Source organism: Mastacembelus armatus, chromosome 16 (genome assembly GCF_900324485.2).
Source record: "Mastacembelus armatus chromosome 16, fMasArm1.2, whole genome shotgun sequence".
Lineage (NCBI taxonomy): Eukaryota > Metazoa > Chordata > Actinopteri > Synbranchiformes > Mastacembelidae > Mastacembelus > Mastacembelus armatus.
In genome coordinates this window covers 14,561,892-14,587,932 of record NC_046648.1, presented here as the reverse complement: position 1 = coordinate 14,587,932, position 26,041 = coordinate 14,561,892, and the positions used below count along the sequence as shown (strand labels likewise).

The following is a 26,041-nucleotide window of genomic DNA, read 5'->3' as shown; positions in this document are numbered from 1 at the left end:
TCATCATTCAACAGCAGACTATGAAAAATTGTCAATCATTTACTCAATTTTCAGCATGGCTCGGTATTTCTTAGTACTAGATTATGAATCCACCATCCTCCCTCCTTGCACACCCACTCAAAGGTCAAACATAACCAAAGACACTCTGCCAGCCTTGAAGTGGGATAAAAAGAGGAGGGTGAAGACAGGAATGAAGGGGTAGAGGGAAATAGACATAGAAAACTGACTCTCAGAACTGCTCATTTCACTGGATTAATCTGCTATTTTTGAAAAATCCGCAGAGAATGAAGATGAGAGTGAATATGACTCAATGTGTGTGATTTTGAGTGTGCGTATGTGCACGCATGTGTCCTTCAATCTGGTCCTTGGCCTACTTTAAAGCCAAGTCATCATTCTGGTCCACTGGGAGTTTATATTGCCAGCCTGTGTCTATGTGTATTAAGTGTTTGCATTACAAGAGGAGCCATACCATAAATCTCTTCCTACCAGCCCACACACTCCTGGTGTTACTGAGTGTGAGGACGCAGTACTGCAGTGCAGGTATGCTTCAGTGTGTTAGGGGTCCTGGCCAGCAGACCTGTCTGTCTATCCGTCTTTCCTGGGTGAGTCATCATTCCTCATCTCCTTTCTCCTCTGTACCTTTTGTCATAAATTCTCTCTCTTTCCTTGCCTCTTTTTTCTTCCTTTATCTTACACACACCTCCACAAAGTTTGAGTGGATTGTAATCCCTCTGCAAATTGGTAGCAGGACAAGCAAGAGCTTCTATAAATATTCATCAGATTCCCTTGACAATCATAAAATAAATCTACAGCACCACACACAACACTGCAGTGCAAATAGCAATCTCTGTCAGCAAAGCAAGCCTCTACTTATTTCCTTTCTGCCTGTCTCAAACATCAGACTTTGCATGAGTGCCATATGTTGAGGAGGAGAAAGACCAATGTGGAAACCACAAGGATGAAGACAGACAGAGAGTGAGGGATAAATATTGTACTACATGGTTTTGCCATACTGTGCTTAATTATTGTCATGCTAAGTCAAATTTAGATTTTAATGAAAGAGAGAGAAAATATTTTGTTTAGCTGGGCGCCTGCCTGGATAGCAGCAAAGTTGGGAGATTTCCAGCATATGCAGCTACTGCAACTTTCCCTACACCTGGGCATTAATCGTTTTCTTATGAAATGTGAACCCTGACCTCATACTTACTGTAATAGCTACTGCTGTTCAAAGACTAACGTGATTTCCAGACACACACAAATCCAGTGGCTTTTCAACACAGAGAAGCACACACACCTCATATACCTATTACATCAAGGTGTGTCCACTCTGTTGCAGGTTAAAAGAATAGGTGTTTTGAGTGCTAGTCTTACTGCCACTCGCACTAGTAAATGTAGCTTTTCTTAAATCCATACACACCCTTTTTTGTAGGAATGCACTGAATGAATACAATGAATAGAACTACTGACCAAATCTTTGCGCAAATATAGCCAAGATGTCATCAATCCATGTTTAATGTCCAGTCCCACTTGACACTGGACGAGAGGTGGGGTACACCCTAGACCACAATTGGCACGCTGAGAGAAAACCCACGGTATGCCAAGCACATTTGACCAGACGTACTCCTTTTCCCATCTTTTTGGGGCCATAAAAAACGTGTCTGGCCGGAATTGCTAAATCACCCCAAAATGTTCAGGATTTTAATTCTACCACAGTCAGACTGCATTTTTCAAACTGACATTTATCATTACGTTCCACCTTCTGGATGCAATTCAGACAATCTTCATGTTAATGGCACAGCACTTCAAAATGGTTGCCTAACCTGGCCCTAGACTGTCAGTATATCACAGGGCTGACACACAGAGACATATAAAACACTCACATTCACACCTATGGGTGAATTTGAGTCACCAATTAGTCTTACCCCAAACTGCATGTCTTTGGACTGAGGAAGGGTGCTATGGTATCCAGAATAAATTCTCACAGACACATGGAGAACATGCAAACATGTCCTCATCATCCCACCCTTTCTTTTGTCACTATCTCTGTCCATACAGAACTACCTGTTATTGATGAGTACAGGCTAAGTGTCTCCTTTCCCCACATAGGCTTCTTTGCATCTGGGTTGTTCAGTTTGCGGTTAATAAAAAGGACAGTGACTAAGCCACACTAATATATGCAAAAGTGACATTGAGCTTATGAGTGGACTACCAATATAATCTCTGGTCTTGTTTAAGCAAGCAGAAATTGCTTAAATCAGTGTATGCATGTCTTCAACACTGTGCACACTAAAACTTGAGATTTCAAAGCAGGACTGGAGCCAAAAAAGGTTGAGAAGCTCTGAAATGACCTTTGTTCTGGACAATTTAAAGGCTAGTGTGGGCTGAGCTAAAACTAACAGCCAAATCAGTCACAATTCCCCAAGCTTAGTGTGAAAACTCTGTGACTAACCAGCCATGGTCAAGTGTTAAACCTAACTGTTCCGCCCTCTCTAAAAAACTGCCACAGAAATTCACAGTGGAGAGCTGAAACTAAGGCAGGGAGAAACATCCCTTTTCAAAAAGACCATGTGTGACCATGTGTGTGTGAGTTTGGTTCCTAGCCAGGGTTTTTGTGTCACACACTTTTTAGCACACTTCATAACTGAGGGAGTCCAAAGATGACATCTTTGGTTTTAGCAATAATGAACAGTGCTCTACCAATCATGTCCTAGCTGCACCTCCACCACCAGCTTTGACCTCCTGCTCTGACAGCCACCTCACGGTGTGGTAAAGAAAGGCCTTGATGGGGCCTGTAGTACCCCAGGAAGAAAGGCAACAAAAGATGAACTGCATCTGCAGTTCAACTGCTATCACAGACAAGTGCAACTGTAGCTCACCATTTCTGACAGCCTTCCAGGGAAAGCCTAGGGAGGAAAAACATGAATGCCAGAAATAGAAAAGAAGAAAATAGGTAAGAAGCAGCTGGTCCAACCTCCCATGGACATACCGTTATGTCACTCTTATCCTGAATGGCGCACCGTTTTGCTTTCCATAATATGAAGATGCTCCTGGAGCCTGTCACTTTCAAGATACATTATATGTACATTATATGGGGGAGGAAGGCAGGATAGGAAAAGGAAGAAAAAAGGGGCCAAAGGACAGACAGAAAGGTATAAATGAAAGAAGAAAGTCAGAGAAAGAAAGAGGACCTGCTTCCTGTTTATGGAGAGTAGAGAGCACAGGAAAATGAACAGAGGGCTGCTACACCACTGTTAGCAGGAATGACAACAATGACAATACAAACACATCCTCACTACCTTCCCTCCCCTGTGTCCTGAGCGATTATGCAGAACAAATTAAAACTCAAAACCTTCCCGTCTATCTCCACGTGTCTTGGAGACATCTGAAGACTTGACTTGTTCTTTGTTCCATACCTCCCTGCTATTCCTGGTCTTGCCAGCAGCCGCGTTAACAGGATAAAGTGTATGCAGGCCCCCAGCTGTGTGCTTACATGTTCCCAATCCAGGATAAACTTTCCATCAATTCAGCATGCAAACTCTTGTGGTGATATAACAAATTTTATGCCACATAAAGAACAATAACATTAATGATCCAAAAGTTTCCATATATCATTTAGCAAAAGTATTGTGAGTATTTAAAAATTTACATAAAAGCAAAGGATGGTAAAATATACAGGACAAGAGCATTTCTAAGAAAACATCTTCAGAACACATTCTAAAAGAAGTAAATATTAAAAGCTGTAAGGAACAATAAGAAAAATTACATAAATTCACATCAACTGTACAAAGATTATGGCAGACATCATTCACACCCTCGAACAATATGCTCTGCACAAAAGCTCAGCGCAGTGAAAAACATGGACATTTTCTTAAATAAATAAATAAAACTAGGAAAATCACTGTGCAGGTTAAACAGATGCAAACTGTTGGACCTAAATGCGGGGCTCAGGAGACTGGATGAGGTTTGGAAGACAAACACATTTCTCAACAGTAGAAAACATTTTAGGTGTGCAAATAATCACAACAACAAAATAACACTGCCATCTAAAACTGATAATATTTGCATTTAGCAGATTAATAAATCCTTATTTTATGTGGTATAATGGACTTATCTGATGTGACCTGCTGGAAGCATGTAGCACAGCTCTTATTCACCACTTTGACTGCTATTCATTTAAAATAATCACATTGATTTGTGAGGAAAATTTACACCTTGACAGACATCATGTCTGTCAACTCCCAGTGTGAACGTAGCAGACAGTATGTCTGCTACCTCCCTGTGTGACCTATGTGAATTCAACAAAGACTTTTGACACTGCTTTGTATTTCATTAGGAAGCAGACAAAAAGTCATGGACACACTAATTATATTATGTATGCCACCAGGCTGGCATGATTTACATGTAAGTGACTCTGATGTGCAAATTAATGCTGCTGAACGGCTATAAAAGTTGATCATTTTCTGTGTTCTCAACCCGATACTGACCTGTTCTGCAGATCGTATGCTCTGGTGTGACTCTGCTGCTTTTGCCTATTGAACTTGCCATCCTATAACGTGAGATTTGCCTCCCAGTATTTTTTGCCATGACAGATTTGGTGTCAGTGAGTGGGATGAACGCGCAGTCTGGACTCTGAAGGACATAGAGTAGCAGTGTGCACTAAATAGCGATTCCTGCCTGCGTGTTGAGAAGCTTTCATCCAAGGAGCCCAGCCGCCGATCCAACCTCGCAAACAAAAGTACGGACCAACGGCGAAGCAGCAGAGACACACAGGCAAACCCGTAACGTTACGGTAAGAGAAAACGCTAAACTCACTATGTGGTTGAATAGTTGATGAGACGTCGTCTTGGTAGAGACCGTTGTGTTATTGATTAACTGTTGTATGCAGCACAGTGAAAGAATGAGTTGCACCAGGAAAGATGATAAGAGAGAACGGCTACTAGAGAAATTTATTACTACTGGGTACTAAGAGAGAAGCTAATGCCTGGTCATTTTCCGGTCTACCAACTTATTTGTCTCTGTTATGTGAAGAAATTAGAAAAAGTACAATGCAAGTCGTAAGCAACTGGTGGGAGCTGGGATTTCCTGTAGAGTTTAGTCTGAGTAATCGGCAGTTAGCTAACTTAAAAAAAAGAAGGAAAAAGAGCGCAGAGCAACACAGGTCTTTGTCCAAAAGAGATAAAAAAGAAACAAGGTGTTCCAAGCTGACTGAAAAGTCATATGAAGGACAGCAGTAAGTTGAAATATGAAGGACAGTGGTATGTTGAGGTATGAAAGGCTGTGGTATATTGAAGTATGAAAGAAAATAAGGAAGTGGAAGTGATGCATTTGACACATGTCTATTGGACAAAGACTGCTGCTGTTGCCTGTTCTACTCTCCCCTACCTAGAAAGAATTTTTTACTGGAAACACTCCACACATCCCACTGGTAAATCTTGTTGACTGGAGTTGGAAAGACCTGAGCCGCTGGTTGCAGAGCTTGCTACTCCTCTAGGACTTTCAACCAACAGCATCAGATCCTAGGACAGAGCATAGCAAGAAGGGCCATAAATATGATGTAGGCCTTGTAAAAAAAAAAAATGCAGAGCCTCGGATAGTACATCCAAAATCAGAGTACAGGCCTTGTAAAAAGCTGTGCCCTTTAAAACAGGAAGCCATCGATGGTATAAAGTCTGTGTTCAATTCTTTGTTAAAAGCTGGCATAATGATTCCATGTGAGAATTCTCAAGTGCGCACTCCCATTTTTCCAGTTAAAAAGATAAGATACCAAGGTCAACAAACTGAATGGTGCTTTGTGCAAGATTTACAGGCGGTGAATGCAGCAATACACCCCCGAGCGCCAGAAGTAAGTAATCCTCAAACCATCTTGTCTCCGGTACCGCCAAATTCGACTAATTTTTATGGACCAGATGTTCCCAGGGTTCCTCTGAAAGTCTGAGTTACTTTCATCAGACTCTATGTAGAAACCTTCAAGGCCTTTATTTACCTGCTGGCTCAGCATTACTACAGTATGTAGATGATTTGCTGATATGTAGTTCATCTGAAGAAGCATGCAAAATAGATACAGTGCACCTGCTAAAACATCTTGCAAAAAATGGCCATAAAGTCAGTCTTTCCAAACTGCCGTTTGTACAACAAAAAGTGACATATCTGGGTCACATCATCACACCAGAAGGAAAGACACCGTCTTTGACCTCATTATGCCAGCTTTTAACAAAGAATTGAACACAGACTTCTGCTGCAATTCAAAATGTTCCTCAGCCAATTACTAAAACAAATTAGTTTTCTTGGCATGACATCGTTTTGCAGGCAGTGGATCCCAAATTACTCGCTGCGTGAAACTCCTTTGTCTGCTATGGTGCATGGTAAACAACTCTCTACATATGACAAAATCATGTGGACTCCTGAAGGAGAAAAGGCCTTTCTGGATTCAAAGGCAGCTCTCACTGTAGCTCCCACATTGGGTCTGCCTAATCCTAACTTAACCTTCACTCAGTTTGTCGACCAAAAAGACAGTTACATGACTTCTGTGTTATGCCAACCTCACGGCGGCAAACTGCGACCTGTTGCTTATTTTTTGTCAAAGCTGGATCCAGTAGCAACAGGCCTTCCTGCATAGCCGTCGCTGCAGCAGAGAAAGCCGTTCTAGCATCACGTGATTTTTTTGGCTATTCTGATCTGACATTAAAGGTTCTGCATGCTGTTGCACACATATTGCACACACAAAAAACTGCACACTTCAACACAGCGCTGGTTAAGATATCACACTATTTTACTTGAAATGCCTAACATCACTGTTAAAAGGTGTAACAACCCTGCAACTTCTTCTCACAAAAATGATGGAGATGCTCTTAACTGTACTGAGATGTTGGAAACCATCTGTACTCCCAGACCTGATCTTGCAGACACACCAATCTTGAATGCAGAGATGGAGTTATTTGTTGATGGCTCTGCTTCCCATGAGGTCAAAACAGGCAAAAATCAAGTAGGGTTTGCAGTTGTCACAAAACATAGAGTGATTTCTAGTGGCAAATTGCCTTCTCATCTATCTGCACAGGCTGCTGAACTAACTGAAGCCTGTAAATTGGCCAAAGATGAAACAGTAAACATTTACACTGACTCAACGTTATGCTTTTGGTGTTGTCCATGATTATGGTTGTCTGTGGAGACAGAGGAGTTTCCTTACATCAGCTGGAACACCCATTGCACATCATGCTCTTGTCGCAGCTCTATTAGAGGTCATCCTGTTGCCTAAACAAATCTCAGTTATGAAATGTGAAGCTCACACTAACAAAAAGGATCCCATTTCTATAGTAAACTCAGCAGCAGACGCCACTGCAAAAGCTGCAGCCACGACGGGTCAGAGGTTTCACCTCACTCAACTTTCTCTTTCACAGGAGCTCAACCTACAGCCTGACTTGTCAACCATGCAGTCACTAGCAAGTAAATCAGAAAAAAAATTTGTGGAGAAACTCTGCCGCAAAATTACAAAAACGGATTTGGCTTGGCCCAGACAACAAACCTTGTTTACCTAAAGCTTACAGTGGGTACGGAAAATATTCAGACCCCTTTAAATTTTTCACTCTTTGTGTCATTGCAACCATTTGCCAAAATCAAAAAAGTTCATTTTATTTCTCATTAATGTACACTCAGCACCCCATCTTGACAGAAAAAAAAAAAACAGAAATGTAGAAATTTTTGCAAATTTATTAAAAAAGAAAAACTGAAATATCACATGGTCATAAGTATTCAGTCCCTGTGCTCAGTATTGAGTAGAAGCACCCTTTTGAGCTAGTACAGCCTTCTTGGGAAATGACATAAAATATCAAACTTCATCATAGAATTTACTCACTTTTTCTGCGCGTTTGGATGATGGCGCGTCACGGACATGAAGAAGCGCTTCTTGTATTCCACAGAGAGACAAATAGTTTAGCTTGTCCTCAGAGTAAAAACACTGATTTTAACTCAAATGAGGATCGTTTGGCTCCTCATTGTTTTGTACTGTGCTGCACTAATCCGTCCCATCTACATTGACTGAAAGGCTCATTATGCGCGCCTTTGTCTGGTCGTTCAGTGTGTCTTTTGTGTTCTCAGGTAAATCACATGACTATTCATCCTCAGACACACCCTCTTGCATATGGCCTTTCTGGACAAAAAGTGTCTTAGAAAATTTAAATCAGTGTATTGTTTACTGTGAATGTGTGAACAAAATGACATTCACAGCACTCTGAAGTAAACACTTTAGCCTACAACATGCTGGTCTCCAAAGTCTTGTGAACCAATGTTCTGTTTGTGTTTTATGGTCTTATTTCAGTGAGTAAAAAATTGTAGTTTTTCACTAACCATGCATAAACACTTTTTTCTGAAAAACACAATCATGTATAAACTTGCTGCTCACATATTATTGTACCCAATTTTGTGCTGATTACAGTGTTATTAGACTTTTAAACATATTAATGTCTAAAGACACTGAAAAAAGCACAAATGTCAGGACATGTCAAAATTTGTCCAGGCCCCCAAAACCCCCTCAGACCCCAGAGGGTTAATACCCACTGGTACACCAGGAGATTTTCTGCATATGCAGCTGAGTACTGTGAGTACCTGTGCAGCACATAATGCCTCTGCTGCCATTAAAATGAAATTGCAAAGCCATCCCCCACCTGATGGCCCTTTTCAACATTGGATGATTGATTTCATTGAACTGTCAACAAGGCAGAATAGGAAATATTGCTTGACTATGGTCTGCATGTTCAGCAAGTGGGTAGAGGTTTTTCCTTCTTCCAGACAGGATGCATCTACAGTGTCAAAAGCCCTGACCAGAGACATCATTGTACAGTGGGGTATTCCAAAGAAGATCAGCAGTGACAATGGTCCTGGGTTTGCCAACAAAGTGTTGAAAGATTTGTCTGACTACTTTGGGTTTGATTTCAAATACCATTGCTCTTATCATCCACAGAGGGCAGGTGCAATAGAACAGAAGAATGGCATTCTCAAGAGCAAATTAACAAAATGCTGTGAAGAAACAGGTTTGACATGGATCCAAGCACTACCACTCGTGCCATTTTACATGTGTACAAGAACAAAAAAATGCACATGGGCTAAGTCCATTTGAAATCATTTTTGGGAAACCTCCTAGTGTAGGACTTAGTCCAAACAAACAAGCTCTAATGAGTGGAAGTCATGAAGATGCACTGATTATTGTGCAAAGCTTTTCTGCCTCTCTTTCAGCCCTTCGTCCACAGGTGAAAGCAGCTCTGTCTAGCCCTGCAGATACCACACTGCATGATCTCAAACCAGGTGACTACGTGCTTCACCGGCAGAATACGGCAGTAAAGGTGGAGGGACGTGCTTCATGGCTCCACGCCAGTCACTGTAAGAGGATTCCAACACTGGACAACGACCCCCACCCAGACGTACCCTGACCGGACGAGGAAACAGCTGCCGCGGAAGACGATCAGCAAGGCACAGAGAGTCAAATTTGTCACCTGAATTGTTCACCTCATGAGGAGGGAGAAGTGCTGATTGGGCAGGGCCCGCACTTCGAGCTCCAATGAATGTCAAGACAGGTTCAGCTGTGTTTTATTAAATTGATTGGACTTGATTAGGAAAGGCACACACCTGTCTATATAAGACCTTACAGCTCACAGTGCATGTCAGAGCAAATGAGAATCATGAGGTCAAAGGAACTACCCAAGGAGCTCAGAGACAGAATTGTGGCAAGGCACAGATCTGGCCAAGGTTACAAAAGAATTTCTGCAGCACTCAAGGTTCCTAAGAGCACAGTGGCCTCCATAATCCTCAAATGGAAAAAGTTTGGGATGACCACAACTCTTCCTAGACCTGGCCATCCAGCCAAACTGAGCAATCGTGGGAGAAGAGCCTTGGTGAGAGAGGTAAAGAAGGACCCAAAGATCACTGTGGCTGAGCTCCAGAGATGCAGTAGGGAGATGGGAGAAAGTTCCACAAAGTCAACTATCACTGCAGCCCTCCACCAGTCGGGGCTTTATGGCAGAGTGGCCCGACGAAAGCCTCTCCTCAGTGCAAGACACATGAAAGCCCGCATAGAGTTTGCCAAAAAAACACATGAAGGACTCCAAGACTATGAGAAATAAGATTCTCTGGTCTGATGAGACCAAGATTGAACTTTTTGGCGTTAATTCTAAGCGGTACGTGTGGAGAAAACCAGGCACTGCTCATCACCTACCCAATACAATCCCTACAGTGAAACATGGTGGTGGGAGCATCATGTTGTGGGGGTGTTTTTCAGCTGCAGGGACAGGACGACTGGTTGCAATTGAAGGAAAGATGAATACAGAGATATCCTGGAAGAAAACCTCTTCCAGAGTGCTCAGGACCTCAGACTGGGCCGAAGGTTCACCTTTCAACTGGACAATGACCCTAAGCACACAGTTAAAATAACAAAGGAGTGGCTTCGGAACAACTCTGTGACCGTTCTTGACTGGCCCAGCCAGAGCCCTGACCTAAACCCAATTGAGCATCTCTGGAGAGACCTGAAAATGGCTGTCCACCAACGTTCACCATCCAACCTGACAGAACTGGAGAGGATCTGCAAGGAAGAATGGCAGAGGATCCCCAAATCCAGGTGTGAAAAACTTGTTGCATCATTCCCAAGAAGACTCATGGCTGTACTAGCTCAAAATGGTGCTTGTACTCAATACTGAGCACAGGGTCTGAATAGTGATATTTCAGTTTTTCTTTTTAATAAATTTGCAAAAATTTCTACATTTCTGTTTTTTTCTGTCAAGATGGGGTGCTGAGTGTACATTAATGAGAAATAAAATGAACTTTTTTGATTTTGGCAAATGGCTGCAATGACACAAAGAGTGAAAAATTTAAAAGGGGTCTGAATACTTTCCGTACCCACTGTATTACGTATGCTACCAGGCCGGCATGATTTACATGCGAGTGACTAATGTATAAATTAATGCTGCTGAACGGATATAAAAGTCGATCATTTTCTGTGTTCGGGGTCAATCGGTATTGACCCGTTCTGCAGATCGTATGCTCTGGTGTGACACTGCTGCTTTTGCCTAATAAACTCGCCATCCTATGAACTGAGATTTGCCTCTTAGTACTTTTTGCCATGATAGATTAACTAGCATTCTGTCTTTAAAGGGTCTTTATTCATCTTAAAGTTTTGAATTGTCTTTCTGTGATCTCTGAGGTTAGAATATGCGGCAGTTTTTTTGACAAATTGCAAGAAAGTGTCACTTTTTTGCTTTATCTTGCAAGAAAAAAAAAAGATTTTTTTTTTAAACTGCAAAGCTGTGAAAAAAAAAACAACTGGAGCTTGGGGACAATGCAGATGCTGAAATCTCTGCCTAAAAATAATGTGATGATCTTATTGTGCATAATTAAAACTGCTGGCAAGGAAGTTGTACTGTTGATATAACAGGCCAATATAGTAAAACCTGAGTTTGTCACAATCTGTCTGGATGTGATCATTTCGTGTAGAATGGAAACATATTTGACCAATGTGGTAGATGAAACAAATGCCGGATCTCGTAAATACTTTTAGTCTCGAGTCTTGAGCACCTATAAATGAAGACAGTGATCAGTATGTAAAACACTACACTGTTTCAATACTTGTTACTTGCTTGTTTTTAAAGTACTGCCAGAAAAGTCTTAATGCTTACGTGATGTCAGTTGAAGAGCACCTTTAATGTAAACTTTACTAGGGCCAGAGTTAGGATAACGTGATGATGTGTGGTGGACATCTGGAGATACCATATAACCTAACTGGCAAAGTGAATGTGCTGAGTCATTCCAAGTGCACTATATTGCTTTACCCTCCAACAAAGTGCTGACACAGAGATCTGTTGCAGAGTGAGCAAACAGAATAAAGAGATTTTTTTTTTCAATTCAAAGTTCAATCATTGCCATTAAAAGTGACAAAGACATCTTCTATTAGCTGCTGTTTGTCAATAGACGTCTGCAGCATCATGTAGCTAGCCATGTGTTGGGTCCTAGGTCCTGATTAATCCTGCCATTTAACACCAACAGCAGCAAGCTCAAGCAGTTTGATCTATGAGACCATATTATTGTTTAAAAAAAAAAAAAAACTAACAAAAAAAAACAAAAAAAAAAACAGACACTCAATTGCTTATTGGCTGCTGTAAAATGGACAATCAATCACTGGCAAAGATCTAAATACACACACACACACATTTCCTAACCAATCTGGTCCTATCAATATTTAATTTAAGCAGCTCCTCAAGGGGTCAATAGCCCCACGCACATGCACACACACCCAGTCACAGTACATAAGCGGCAATAACCTTTAAATGGGATTTCCAAATGGTCAGCAACTGACTTCAGCTTAATGAGTGCAGGTGAAATCCACCAAGAGCCCCAAGGCACGACTCCCCTGGCAATCTTCTGTCCAGGCTAGCCTTTTTAAGCAGTCACACATCTGTTCCAGTAAGTCTAGCTCCATACACATTTTAGATGGCCATGTCTGAATATTTTATCTAAGCACACAAAGGGTATGTGAAAAAAAAAAACAAACAAACAAAAAAAAAACAACTATAAATTTAAAGTCAAACCTCAAGTGCAGGCTGGCTCCTGCTATACTCTGCATTATTGGTAATGCTCCGTAAAGCCAGAACTGCATACTATTCATCACTAATAGAGGAAAATAAGAACAATCCCAGGTTTCTTTTCAGCACTGTAGCCAGGCTGACAAAAAGTCACAGCTCCGTTGAGCCCAGTGTTCCCTTAGCTCTCAGCAGTGATGAATTTATGAGTTTCTTTACAAATAAAATCACAACTATTAGAGATAAAATTCAGCAGATGCTTCCTATACCTGCAATAAATGAATCTTTTACTACAGTAGCTCTTGAATCATCTGTAGGACCTCAGTTATGTTTAGACTGCTTCTCTCCTATAGATCTCTCTGAATTTACATCAGTAGTTGCTTCATCGAAATCATCAACGTGTCTCTTGGACCCCATCCCGACTAGACTGCTTAAAGGCACCCTGCCATTAATGAACTCATCTTTATTGGACTTGGTAAATTTATCTCTAGTATCAGGCTACGTACCACAGGCCTTTAAGACTGCAGTAATCAAACCTTTACTCAAAAAGCCTAGTCTTGATCCAGGTGTCTTGGCTAATTATAGACCAATATCCAACCTGCCATTTATTTCTAAAATCCTAGAAAAAGCGGTTGCTAAGCAGCTATCAGACCACTTACACAGGAATGAACTATTTGAAGATTTCCAATCAGGATTTAGAGCACATCATAGTACAGAAACAGCACTGTTGAAAGTTACCAACGATCTTCTCTTAGCCTCAGATAATGGACTTGTTTCGATACTTGTCCTCCTAGACCTTAGTGCAGCATTCGACACCATTGACCACAACATCTTATTACAGAGACTGGAGCATGTGATTGGTATCAGAGGAACAGCATTAAAGTGGTTCCAATCCTATTTATCGGACAGATTCCAGTTTGTTCATGTCCATGATGAACCTTCCACACGAACAAAAGTTAGTTATGGAGTTCCACAAGGTTCTGTGCTAGGACCGATTCTGTTCACCCTGTACATGCTTCCTTTAGGATATATCATTAGGAAGCACTCTATTAATTACCACTGCTATGCGGATGACACTCAGTTATATCAATCTATTAAACCTGTTAACACAAACCAGTTAACCAGACTTCAAGCCTGTCTAACTGACATAAAGGCTTGGATGACCAGTAACTTTTTACTTTTAAACTCAGAGAAAACAGAAGTCATTATATTTGGGCCTAAAAATCTCAGAAATAACTTTTCTAAAATTATAGCTACTCTAGATGGCATAGCCCTGGCCTCCAGCACTACTGTAAAAAACCTTGGAGTTATTTTTGACCAGGACATGTCCTTTAACTCACACATAAAACAAATTTCTAGAACTGCATTCTTTCACCTGCGCAACATTTCCAAAATTAGGAACATCCTGTCTCAAAATGATGCAGAAAAACTAGTCCATGCGTTTGTTTCCTCAAGGCTAGATTACTGTAACTCATTACTATCTGGATGTCCTAATATCTTAATAAAAAGCCTCCAATTAATCCAGAATGCCGCAGCCAGAGTCCTGACAGGAACTAGCAAGAGAGATCATATTTCTCCTATATTGGCTTCTCTTCATTGGCTCCCTGTAAAATATAGAATAGAATTTAAAATCCTTCTTCTCACATACAAATCCCTTCATAATCAAGCTCCTTCATACCTTAAAGACCTCATAGTACCATATTATCCCAATAGACCACTTCGCTCTCAGAGTGCAGGCCTACTTGTGGTTCCCAGAGTTCTCAAAAGCAGAATGGGAGGCAGAGCCTTTAGCTATCAAGCTCCTCTCCTGTGGAACCAGCTCTCAGCCTGGGTTCAGGAGGCAGACACTCTCTGTACTTTTAAGGCTAGACTTAAAACCTTCCTCTTTGACAAAGCATATAGTTAGGGCTGGCTTCAGGCAACCCTGAACCATCCCTTAGTTAGTTATGCTGCTATAGGCCTAGACTGCCCAAGGACCATTGGTGCACTGAGCTCCCCTACCCTACCCGCCCCCCCCTCCCCCTTCTCTCCGACCTCATGTATATTCCACCATTGAATGTTACTAACCTTGTGCTCTCTCTCTCCCCTAGTTTGTGCTCTCTCCCTCCCTCTCTCTCTCTCTCTCTCTCTCTGTACCTTCTGCAGGTGTCCCTGGTCCTGGAGCTGTTTATCGCTGATGTGCAGTTACTGGCCCCACCAACTTGCAGTGTCTATTTGTTGTTTATTGTTGCTGTTCTTTTCTCTCTGCTCTATCCACTCACCCCAACCGGTCGAGGCAGATGGCCGCCCAAACTGAGCCCGGTTCTGCTGGAGGTTTTTTTCTTCCGTTAAAGGGAGTTTTTTCCTCTCCACTGTCGCCAAGTGCTTGCTCATAAGGGAATTGTTGGGTTTTTAGTTTTAGTTTTTGTAAAGTGCCTTGAGATGATTTGTATTGTGATTTGGCGCTATACAAATAAAATTGAATTGAATTGAATTCAAAACGCACTGTTTTCATTGTTTTATAGCCAGGCGAGTCCTCAGTGTACAGGCAATATCCTGCTTTCGGGTCTCCCTGCAGAGCTGAAGCCACACTGACCCACATCCCAGCCTCTGGCAGATTGCAATGCAGCACACACAACACACACACAAACACACATGCAAATATTCCCAAGATACATGAGCACAGTGCATCTGACATTTGTGGTTCACAGAAATGCAATTTCTGATGGCTTAGCATACACCCCGACACCCCCACACCCATCACACACACACAGAAAAACAACAGCCTTACTGTTCTGCAGCCCATCAGCCAGAAGTTAACTGTTGATATGGCTATCGGTGTGACTGGGCCAGAGCAAATCCACTCAAAGAGACCTCAGACACACAAATATCCTGGCCAACACACAGGCCTGGTAGAAGACAGGAGCTAGCTGGATGATTGTGTGTATATGGGCCAACAGCGAGCACTCTTGATAATACAGTCACACCTTTGATAGTGAAGTCTTGTTTTCTTTGTGGATAGATTTTACTAGGGCTGTAACGAATACTCGAGGAAATCGATGAATTTGAACAAGCTATGCACCATTTGAAAGCTAACACTAAGTGGATTCCAACAGTACAAATCCTAATTTTTCTATCACTAAAATGCAGTGAGAGACCAGCCAAGGAATTGTTGAAATAAATGTCCTATTATAAAGCGATTATGCATTTTATCTTACCTTTGCTGTTTTCTGATCAAGTTGTTTTATATATAAACAAAGCTTTAAAAATGGCCCAAGGTTTAATAGGTTAAATAATACATGACTTCATGTGAAAACATTGCAGTAAAAACAAAGGACAGTCATCTAGGTACAAATAGTGTTCACTTTTTTTTTTTTTTTGAAGATAAAAGCAGCTGCAGAGTTGAACCTTAAATCTGTCCTCTCCTGCTTTTTAGGACTTTTAGCAGGTCTGTGGATACAGTAGCACAGTAGCTCAGCATTAAGAAGTATTACCTCAGATCAATAAGGTCCTGGGTCTGATCAAGGTTGAGCAGTGGTGATGGATATTCTACAGTAGGCAGTAGTACTGCTGCTGCCCTTGACTAGCTAGCCCTAGCTTCAGAGCTGGGGTTAATCTCAGCGCACTATACTGTGGCTGCCTTCCCTCACCTGAGCAGTAAGGCTTAGTCAAATGCAGATGTCAAATAGCCCCATAGAGATCAATAAAGTGTAACTCAGCCAGATCGCCATGCATGAACAAAATACCCTGCCTTTAACTGACAGGTTGACAGTGATGTTCTTTTTAAAATGTAGCAAAGGAAAATGGTATTGAAATTCAAATGACATAATATTTTACAAAACAAAGAGACCAGGACACACTAGTCAATATAAACAAACAGTGTGAAAAAAATAGGAACACATTTACTTCAGGCCAGAGTGAAGAGAAACATCTGTGGGGAAGTGGATGCCACACAATGGTTTCTCCATGAGTCAGCAGAAATTGGACATACTACACTTCTTATGGTGGCTTTGAGGGGGATGGGCAATGAGCAAGGCTGTCACCATGGAAACTATGTCTCTTTCTGTGAGGTCATATCTCAGACTGAAAGAGATGCTGCGAGCAACATATGGAAACATGCACAGCAGACTCAGCAGGTAACTGTTGGAGCTAAGCTGAACACAGAGGTTACTCAGTGCTACTGTTGCCATCCATATTATTTTACTCTATGTGTTTAAAAGTGACTCTCAACGCTTCCTGCCATCACAACACAAGCATCCTGCACACATTTCAAATTTACACATCATGCAGATATTGAGAAACATTAGCAATTACTTAAGAGTGGCTTCTGGCAGAATAAATCATATAATTCACACTCCCTTTAACTAGTTGCTAACGCCCGCTGTCTCATATTTGGTGCTAGGCAGGTATTGTCAATTTGTTGGTGAGGGAGAATCAAAAAAAAATTTAAAGAAGGTGCATGACATACAAGCAAAGACAGAAAGCTGAAAGAAGCAACAAACAGAATCTGCAAATGCTTCTTAATCTGCTCTTGGTGACAAGAAGACAGATTTAGGAGCCAATACACTATTTTAACCTTTCCCTGCCCATTTCTCCCACAATGAACTCGGTAAGTACTGTCAAATTCTTTACACAACTGGTTTTGAGTGAAAATTTAAGTAAAACCCTATGACTGTCCATAAGGCTGCTTGAGAATATGTAGTCCCTATATTTAAGAAAAACACAGCACCTTCACCCTCTCTCTAGTGGCCTGTTTTTCACACTGCCTCCAAGTATGGCTAAATAATAATTTGGCTTCCTGGCTGAATGTCAGTTCCCTTATTTTTAATGCTCCTTGCAGTTGCTCCAATACAGACTCATGGACGTTGTTATTAATTACTGTTGTATGCAGCACAGTGAAAGACTTTGGGTCGCACCAGGAAAGACAGATGTCAATATTTGTCACACTTGTCATTGTGTACTGTCCACCTGTCCCTTACTCAGAGATTTTAACTGAATTCCCTGACTTCCTGTCTGATTTAGTGCTTAGATCAGATAAAGTCATTATAGTGGGAGATTTTAACATTCATGTAGATGTTGAAAATAACAGCCTCAGCATTGCATTTAATTCTATATTAGATTCAATTGGTTTCATTCAAAATGTTAATAAACCCACCCACTGTTTCAATCACACCCTTGATCTTGTTCTGACCTATGGCATCGAAATTGAACATCTAATAGTTTTTCCCCCAAATCCTGTTTTGTCTGATCATTCTTTAATAACTTTTGAATTTAAAATGATGGATCATGCAGCGTTTGGGAGAAAATTCCACTACAGCAGATGTTTATCCGACAACGCTGTTAATAAATTTAAGAAAATTATTCCATCTTTATTTACATCTATGCCAAGTATAAACATAGTGGAGGGCAGCTGCTCCAATCCCACTCCCTACTAAATTGATCATATTGTTGACAGCGCTGTAACCTCACTGCGTGAAACGCTTGATTCTGTGGCCCCTCTGAAAAAGAAGTTAGTGAATCAGAGAAGACTAGCCCCATGGTATAATTTACATATCCGTACCTTAAAGCAGGCATCGCGAAGGCTGGAAAGGAAGTGGCGTTCCACAAACTTAGAGGACATTTTTCTAGGCAGCCTGGAAAAACAGTCTACTAACATATAAAAAAGCTCTCCGTAAAGCCAGAACTGCATACTATTCATCACTAATAGAGGAAAATAAGAACAATCCCAGGTTTCTTTTCAGCACTGTAGCCAGGCTGACAAAAAGTCACAGCTCTGTTGAGCCCAGTGGTCCCTTAGCTCTCAGCAGTGATGAATTTATGAGTTTCTTTACAAATAAAATCACAACTATTAGAGATAAAATTCAGCAGATGCTTCCTATACCTGCAATAAATGAATCTTCTACTACAGTAGCTCTTGAATCATCTGTAGGACCTCAGTTATGTTTAGACTGCTTCTCTCACATAGATCTCTCTGAATTCACATCTGTAGTTGCTTCATCTAAATCATCAACGTGTCTCTTAGACCCCATCCCGACTAGACTGCTTAACCCTCTGGGGTCGACGCACGCGCCGGCACGTTTTGACGCATCTTTTTCTGATAAGGCCGAAACAAACAAACATAAAAATAAGAATTATATGGCTAGAAAGCTTGAAATGTTTTCTTTTGAGTGAAACAATTCAAGTCAAAAACAAATCATCACTTTTTATTTAATCCGTATGAACGTAAGGAGAAGTCCGTTTTTTCCTGTCTCACCTCATTACAGGTAATGCGGTCCCCACCTTGTACACTGTCCACTGTTCACATGTAAATAATCTCAGGTGAACCAGGTAAATATGTGCACGCCCCCGAGAAATGACACAAAATATCAAACTTCATCATAGAATTTACTCACTTTTTCGGCGCGTTTGGATGATGGCGCGTTACGCACGTGAAGCGGCGCTCCTTACATTCCTCACAGAGACAAATAGTTTAGCTTGTCCTCAGAGTAAAAACACTGATTTTAACTCAAATGAGGATCGTTTGGCTCCTCATTGTGTTGTATTGTACAGCACTAATCCGTCCCATCTACATTGACTGAAAGGCTCATTATGCGCGCCTTTGTCTGGTCGTTCAGTGCGTCTTTTGTGTTCTCAGGTAAATCACATGACTATTCATCCTCAGACACACCCTCTTGCATATGGCCTTTCTGGACAAAAAGTGTCTTAGAAAATTTAAATCAGTGCATTGTTTTCTGTGAATGTGTGAACAAGATGACATTCACAGCACTCTGAAGTAAACACTTTAGCCTACAACATGCTGGTCTCCAAAGTCTTGTGATCCAATGTCCTGTTTGTGTTTTATGGTCTTATTTCAGTGAGTAAAAAATTGTAGTTTTTCACTAGCCATGCATAAACACTTTTTTCTCAAAAACACAATAATGTATAAACTTGAAGCTCACATATTATTGTAGCCAATTTTGTGCTGATTACACTGTTATTAGACTTTAGACATTAATATGTTTAAAAAACACTGAAAAAAGCACAAATGTCAGGACATGTCAGAATTTGTCCAGGCCCCAAAAACCCCCTCAGACCCCAGAGGGTTAAAGACACCCTGCCATTAATGAACTCATCTTTATTAGACTTGGTAAATTTATCTCTAGTATCAGGCTACGTACCACAGTCCTTTAAGACTGCAGTAATCAAACCTTTACTCAAAAAGCCTAGTCTTGATCCAGGAGTCTTGGCTAATTATAGACCAATATCCAACCTGCCATTTATTTCTAAAATCCTAGAAAAAGCTGTTGCTAAGCAGCTATCAGACCACTTACACAGGAATGAACTATTTAAAGATTTTCAATCAGGATTTAGAGCACATTATAGTACAGAAACAGCACTGTTAAAAGTTACCAATGATCTTCTCTTAGCCTCAGATAATGGACTTGTTTCTATACTTGTCCTCCTAGACCTTAGTGCTGCATTCGACACCATTGGCCACAACATCTTATTACAGAGACTGGAGCATGTGACTGGTATCAGAAGAACAACGTTAAAATGGTTCCAATCCTATTTATCGGACAGATTCCAGTTTGTTCATGTCCATGATGAACCTTCCACATGAACAAAAGTTAGTTATGGAGTTCCACAAGGCTCTGTGCTAGGACCGATTCTGTTCATCCTGTACATGCTTCCTTTAGAATATGTCATTAGGAAGCGCTCTATTAATTACCACTGCTATGCAGATGATACTCAGTTGTATCTATCTATTAAACCTGTTAACACAAACCAGTTAACCACTTCAAGCCTGTCTAACTGACATAAAGGCCTGGATGACCAGTAACTTTCTACTTTTAAATTCAGAGAAAACAGAAGTCATTATATTTGGGCCCAAAAATGATGCACTTGTGGTTCCCAGAGTTTCCAAAAGTAGACTGTGAGGCAGAGCCTTTAGTTATCAAGCTCCTCTCCTGTGGAACCAGCTCCCAGCCTGGGTTCAGGAGGCAGACACTCTCTGTACTTTTAAGGCTAGACTTAAAACCTTCCTCTTTGACAAAGCATATGGTTAGGGCTGGCTTCAGGCAACCCTGAACCATCCCTTTGTTATGCTGCTATAGGCCTAGACATTCATTCATTATGTCACAAAATTGTCCTGTAAATTTATTGGGTAGAGATTTGATATGTCATTTTGGCATAGTGTTACATTCAACACCTAATGGAATAAAGGTCCTGAAACGGTCCGGATTATCCAACACAACTCATTCACAATTTGCATATAAATGACAGGTTGAAGGTGAGACTCCTGTTACACACACAGACTTTGCACATTCACACTGTACACAAGCAGGTACCCTCACACAGCATAATTCACTACACTGCACAGCACATGTAGATGTAGGACCAGAAGAGGACTATGAAAGGCAGTGGTATGTAGAAAATAAGGAAGTGGAAGTGATAAATTTGACACGTGGACAAAGACTACTGCGGTTGCCTCTGTTCTACTCTCCCCTACCCAGAAAGAACTTTTGACAGGAAACACTCCACACATCCCACTGGCAAAACCTGTTAACTGGGGGTTGGAAAGACCTGACATTGGACACTATTTACATCAGTTGTACAAATTCATTGACCAGTTGAGCTCATTAAGAGCCAGTGGGTACAAACTAGTTATACCATCACAGAAACTAGTTTACCACCAGAGCTCGAGCAAATTCCAAAATTTCTCTGGGCAGCCCACAAGTATGATGTAGGCCTTGAAAAATGCAGAGCCTCTGAAAGTACATCCAAAATCAGAGCACAGGACTTGTAAAAAGCCGTGCCCTTTAAAACAGGAAGCCATCGATGGTATAAAGCCTGTGTTCAATTATTTGTTAAGAGCTGGCATAATAATTCCATGTGAGAATTCTCAAGTGCGCACTCCCATTTTTCCAGTTAAAAAAAAATAAGAGACCAAGGTCAACCAACTGAATGGTGCTTTGTGCAAGATTTACAGGCGGTGAATGCAGCCATACACCCCCAAGCGCCAGAAGTAAGTAATCCTCAAACCATCTCGTCTCTGGTACCACTAAATTCAACTCATTTTTCAGTAGTAGATTCGGCCAATGCTTCCTTTTCTGTCCCTGTACAAAGGGACAGCCAGTACTGGTTTGCCTTTTCATTTGAAGGAAAGATTTACACCTGGACCAGATGTCCCTAAGGTGTATGTAATGTAGATGATTTGGCTGATTTGTAGTCTATCTGAAGAAGCATGCAAAATAGATACAGTGCACCTGCTAAAACATGTTGTAGAAAATGGCCATAAAGTCAGTCTTTCCAAACTGCAGCCTGTCCAACAAAAGGTGACATATCTGGGTCACATCATCGCACCAGAAGGAAAGACACTGTCACAAAAAAGAATTGCTGCAATTCAAAATGTTCCTAAGCCAATTACTAAAAAACAAACAATGAGTTTTCTTGGCATGACATCATTTTGCAGGCAGTGGATCCCAAATTACTCGCCGCGTGAAGCTCCCCTGTTTCCTATGGTACATGGTAAACAACTCTTTGCACATGACAAAATCATGTGGACTGCTGAAGGAGAAAAGTCCTTTCTCGATTTAAAGGCAGCACTCACTGAAGCTCCCACACTGGGTCTGCCTAATCCTAACTTAACGTTCACTTAGTTTGTCAACCAGAAGGACAGTTACATGACTTCTGTTATGCCAACCTCACGGCAGTAAACTATGACCTGTTGCTTATTTTTTGTCAAAGCATCAAAAGGCCTTCCTCTCTGTCTGAGAGCTGCTGCTGCAGCAAAGAAAGCCATTCTAGCATTCTAGCGATTTTGTTGGCTATTCTGATCTGACATTAATGGTTCCGCATGCTGTTGCACACACAGAAAACTGCACACTTGTCAACACAGCACTGGTTAAGATATCACACTATTTTGCTTGAAATGCCTAATATCACTGTTAAATGGTGTAATGTGTTAAACCCTGAAACACTTCTTCCCACAGAAAATGATGGAGATGCTCATATCTGAGGTGTTGGAAACCATCTGTACTCCCAGACCTGATCTTGCAGACACACCAATTTTGAATGCAGAGATAAGAGTTATTTGTTGATGGCTCTGCTTCCCATGATGGCAAAAATCAAGTAGGGTTTGCAGTTGTCACAAAACATAGTGTGATGTCTAGTGGCAAATTGCCTTGTCATCTGTCAGCACAGGCTGCTGAACCAATTACTCTTACCAAAGCCTTTAAATTGGCCAAAGACAAAACAGTAAACATTTACACTGACTCACGTTATGCTTTTGGTGTTGTCCATGATTATGGTTGTCTGTGGAGACAAAGGGGTTCCTTACATCAGCTGGAACACTCATTGCACATCATGCTCTTGTTGCAGCTCTGTTAGAGGTCATCCTGTTGCCTAAACAAATCTCAGTTATGAAATGTGAAGCTCACACTAACAAGAAGGATCCCATTTTTATAGAAAACTCAGCAGCAGATGCCACTGCAAAAGTTGCTGCCACAACAGGTCAGCTGTTTCACCTCAATCAACTTTCTCTTTCACAGGAACTCAACCTACAGGCTGACTTGTCAACCATGCAGTCACTAGCAAGCAGGATCTGGAAAAAAAAAATTGTGGAGAAACTCTGGCACAACAAACAACAAACCTTGTTTACCTAAAGCTCATTTCCATCTCTATGCAAAGCTTGCTCATGGTAAAGATCATGCATCCAAAGGAGGGATGTGCACATATGTTAATACCCACAGGTACACCAGGGGTTTTTCAACATATGCAGCTGAGTACTGCAGAAGATGTATAATCTGTGCAGAACATAATGCCTCTGGTGCCATTAAAATGAAATTGCAAAGCCATCCCCCACCTGATGGCCCTTTTCAACACTGGTTGATTGATTTCATTGAACTGTCAACAAGGCAGAATAGGAAATATTGCTTGACTATGGTCTGCATGTTCAGCAAGTGGGTAGAGGTTTTTCCTTCTTCCAAACAGAATGCATCTAAAGTGTCAAAAGCCCTTATCAGAGACATTATTGTACAGTGGGGTAGATCAGCAATGACAATGGTCCTGGGTTCGCCAACAAAGTGTTGAAAGATTTGTCTGACTACTTTGGGTTTGATTTTAAATACCATTGCTCTTATCATCCACAGAGGGCAGGTGCAACAGAACGGAAGAACGGCATACTCAAGAGCAAATTAACAAAATGCTGTGAGGAAACAGGTTTGACATGGATCCAAGCACTACCACTTGTGCTATTTTACATGTGTACAAGAACAAAAAATGCACATGGGCTAAGTCCATTTGAAATCATTTTTGGGAAACCTCCTAGTGTAGGACTTAGTCCAAACAAACAAGCTCTAATGAGTGGAAGTCATGAAGATGCACTGTTAGATTATTGTGCAAAGCTTTCTGCCTCTCTTTCAGCCCTTCATGAGAGAGGTGAAAGCATGTGCTCATCAAGGACCTCCGGAGGAAACACTGGAAGCAGAGACGATTCACCGGACCACATCAGGTGCTGCTGACTATGAATACGGCAGTAAAGGTGGAGGGACGTGCTTCGTGGGTCCACGCCAGTCACTGTAAGAGGATTCCAACACCGGACAACGACCCCCACCCAGATGTACCCCGACCGGACGAGGAAACAGCTGCGATCAACAAGGCACAGAGAGTCAAATTTGTCACCTGAATTATTCACCTTGGTGAAGGGGGAGAATTGCCAATTGGGCAAGGCCCGGACTTCAAGCTCCAAAAAATGTCAAGACAGGTGAATACAGGAAGGTGACAAAGGCGATATCTGGTGCCTAACAACGGAGAACCAGGCACAACAAGTGCATCCTCTTTCTTCACTGTGATTTTAACAATCACGTGAAAGTGTTACAAATTATGGCAAGATCAGTAGATCACTCAGTAGTTCACCACCAATACAAGACTGACTGAATCTCTTTACATCTCTGATTGGGAAGTTCCTTTTCATGAAGACAACATCAGTGTCTAGCCCTGGGCATTATTTCTGGGAAAATTATGACAAAATGTTAGAAATCTTTAAAAATCTTTGTGAATTAACATTTCTGAGAAAACATCCTGCATTTTGCTCTGCCTTGAGAAATCATGACCATTTTTACTTTTGTTTTTTAATTTTGGTTATCACAGAATGATAAAAGGAGGGATGTGTGAGGGAAATTTACACCTTGACAGACATCACGTCTGTCAACTCCCTGTATGAATTCAACAAAGACTTTTGACACTGCTTTGTATTTCATTAGGAAGCAGATGAAAAGACAGCTGATGGACATGCTAATCATATTACGTATGTCGCCATGCCAGCATGATTTACATGTGAGTGACTCTGATGTGTAAATTAATACTGCTGAGCAGATATAAAAGTTGATCATTTCCTTTGTCTGGAGTCAATCGGTATTGACCCGTTCTGCAGATTGTATGCTCTGCTGTGACTGCTGCTTTTGCCTATTAAACTTGCCATCCTATAACCTGAGATTTGCCTCTTAGTACTTTTTGCCACGACAGGCAGGACTAAGACGCAAGAAAAAGATACAAATGAGTGAAATATGGATGCAATTAGTGGAACAGGGAATTACCCACAAGTGGCCAAAAAGAAGGCTGTAAGAACTCTAAAGAAATTTGGAGTGCAAACCAGGTCCTAAAGTATCTTGTGAGTAACTCCTAGATCACTTGCAAATTGAGACACACTTCTTCAAATTATTCATGTATTCCAAGCCACAACAATGCATCACAAATTTGAGTTCTTCTTGGAAAGTTCATTTACAGAGTTATTTATTGTGGGTTGCTGCATAGTAAACACAGAGGAGGAAAAGGCTGTGTAAATACTACAACAGTTTTGCTACTGACCCCAAGAAACTATTTTCACACTCAAGGGTACCCATTCACTTTTATTTGTATTGGATGGATGTTAATTGTGATCCCTATCACACTGTGCTATAATTCAGTCCTAAACTATGCTTATATTATGTCTTCTCAATTCAACAATGCAGGAACAAGCAAACAGAAATAGACCATTAATTCTCTGTCAGAGGAGAACAAATGCAGAAAACAAGAGATTTTAGTATAAACCTGTGCCACATACTGGGCTAAATCATATTTCCTTATCATTAAGCCAGTAGAAATACTTTGTCCATCCAGCTGTGACATGCTGTATGTGACAGGCTCTGAATCATCTGTAAAGGCCTTATATGCAGTCATACTGCACCATAGCTTAAGCTTGCTGCTGATCGCCTTCACTCATTTACAATATTTTAGTTTCCAGCACAGTTTTTTATGGAGTCAAAGTACAGTGAATAAGAGATGGACATATATCAGTGAATGACAAATAGCAAAGATCACACACTGTGTCTGCATAATGAATACTCACAATAACACATACAACTAAGGTTTATGTGTTTGTGTTGGCCCTGAGGTGGTTCCAGCCTGGGCTGTAGCAGAGAGCTGGCAAGACTCCCTGGTGGCACTGGTTGACCCACTTCTATGCAACTCTATCCCTAATGTGACCCGCT

At 41.2% G+C, this 26,041-nt stretch overlaps 1 protein-coding gene and 1 long non-coding RNA gene across 5 annotated transcripts in view; one reads left to right on the top strand and one right to left on the bottom strand.

Annotated features, from left to right (window-relative positions):
* galnt1 (UDP-N-acetyl-alpha-D-galactosamine:polypeptide N-acetylgalactosaminyltransferase 1) overlaps positions 1–26,041 on the bottom strand; it is a 63,154-nt gene that overhangs the window by 33,020 nt on the left and 4,093 nt on the right. Inside the window, exon 1 of one of the 4 annotated variants that reach the window (XM_026317230.2) lies at positions 4,485–7,088. The exons of the other annotated variants lie outside the window; for them this stretch is intronic. The gene's annotated coding sequence lies outside the window, so the exon portion shown is untranslated. Of the gene's footprint in view, positions 1–4,484; positions 7,089–26,041 lie in introns of those variants that run through there. 4 annotated transcript variants of the gene reach the window in all.
* Positions 160–25,005, top strand: LOC113136411 (uncharacterized). Its single transcript, XR_003296259.2, has 2 exons — positions 160–602; positions 23,663–25,005. It is a non-coding gene; the product is annotated as an uncharacterized LOC113136411 (long non-coding RNA).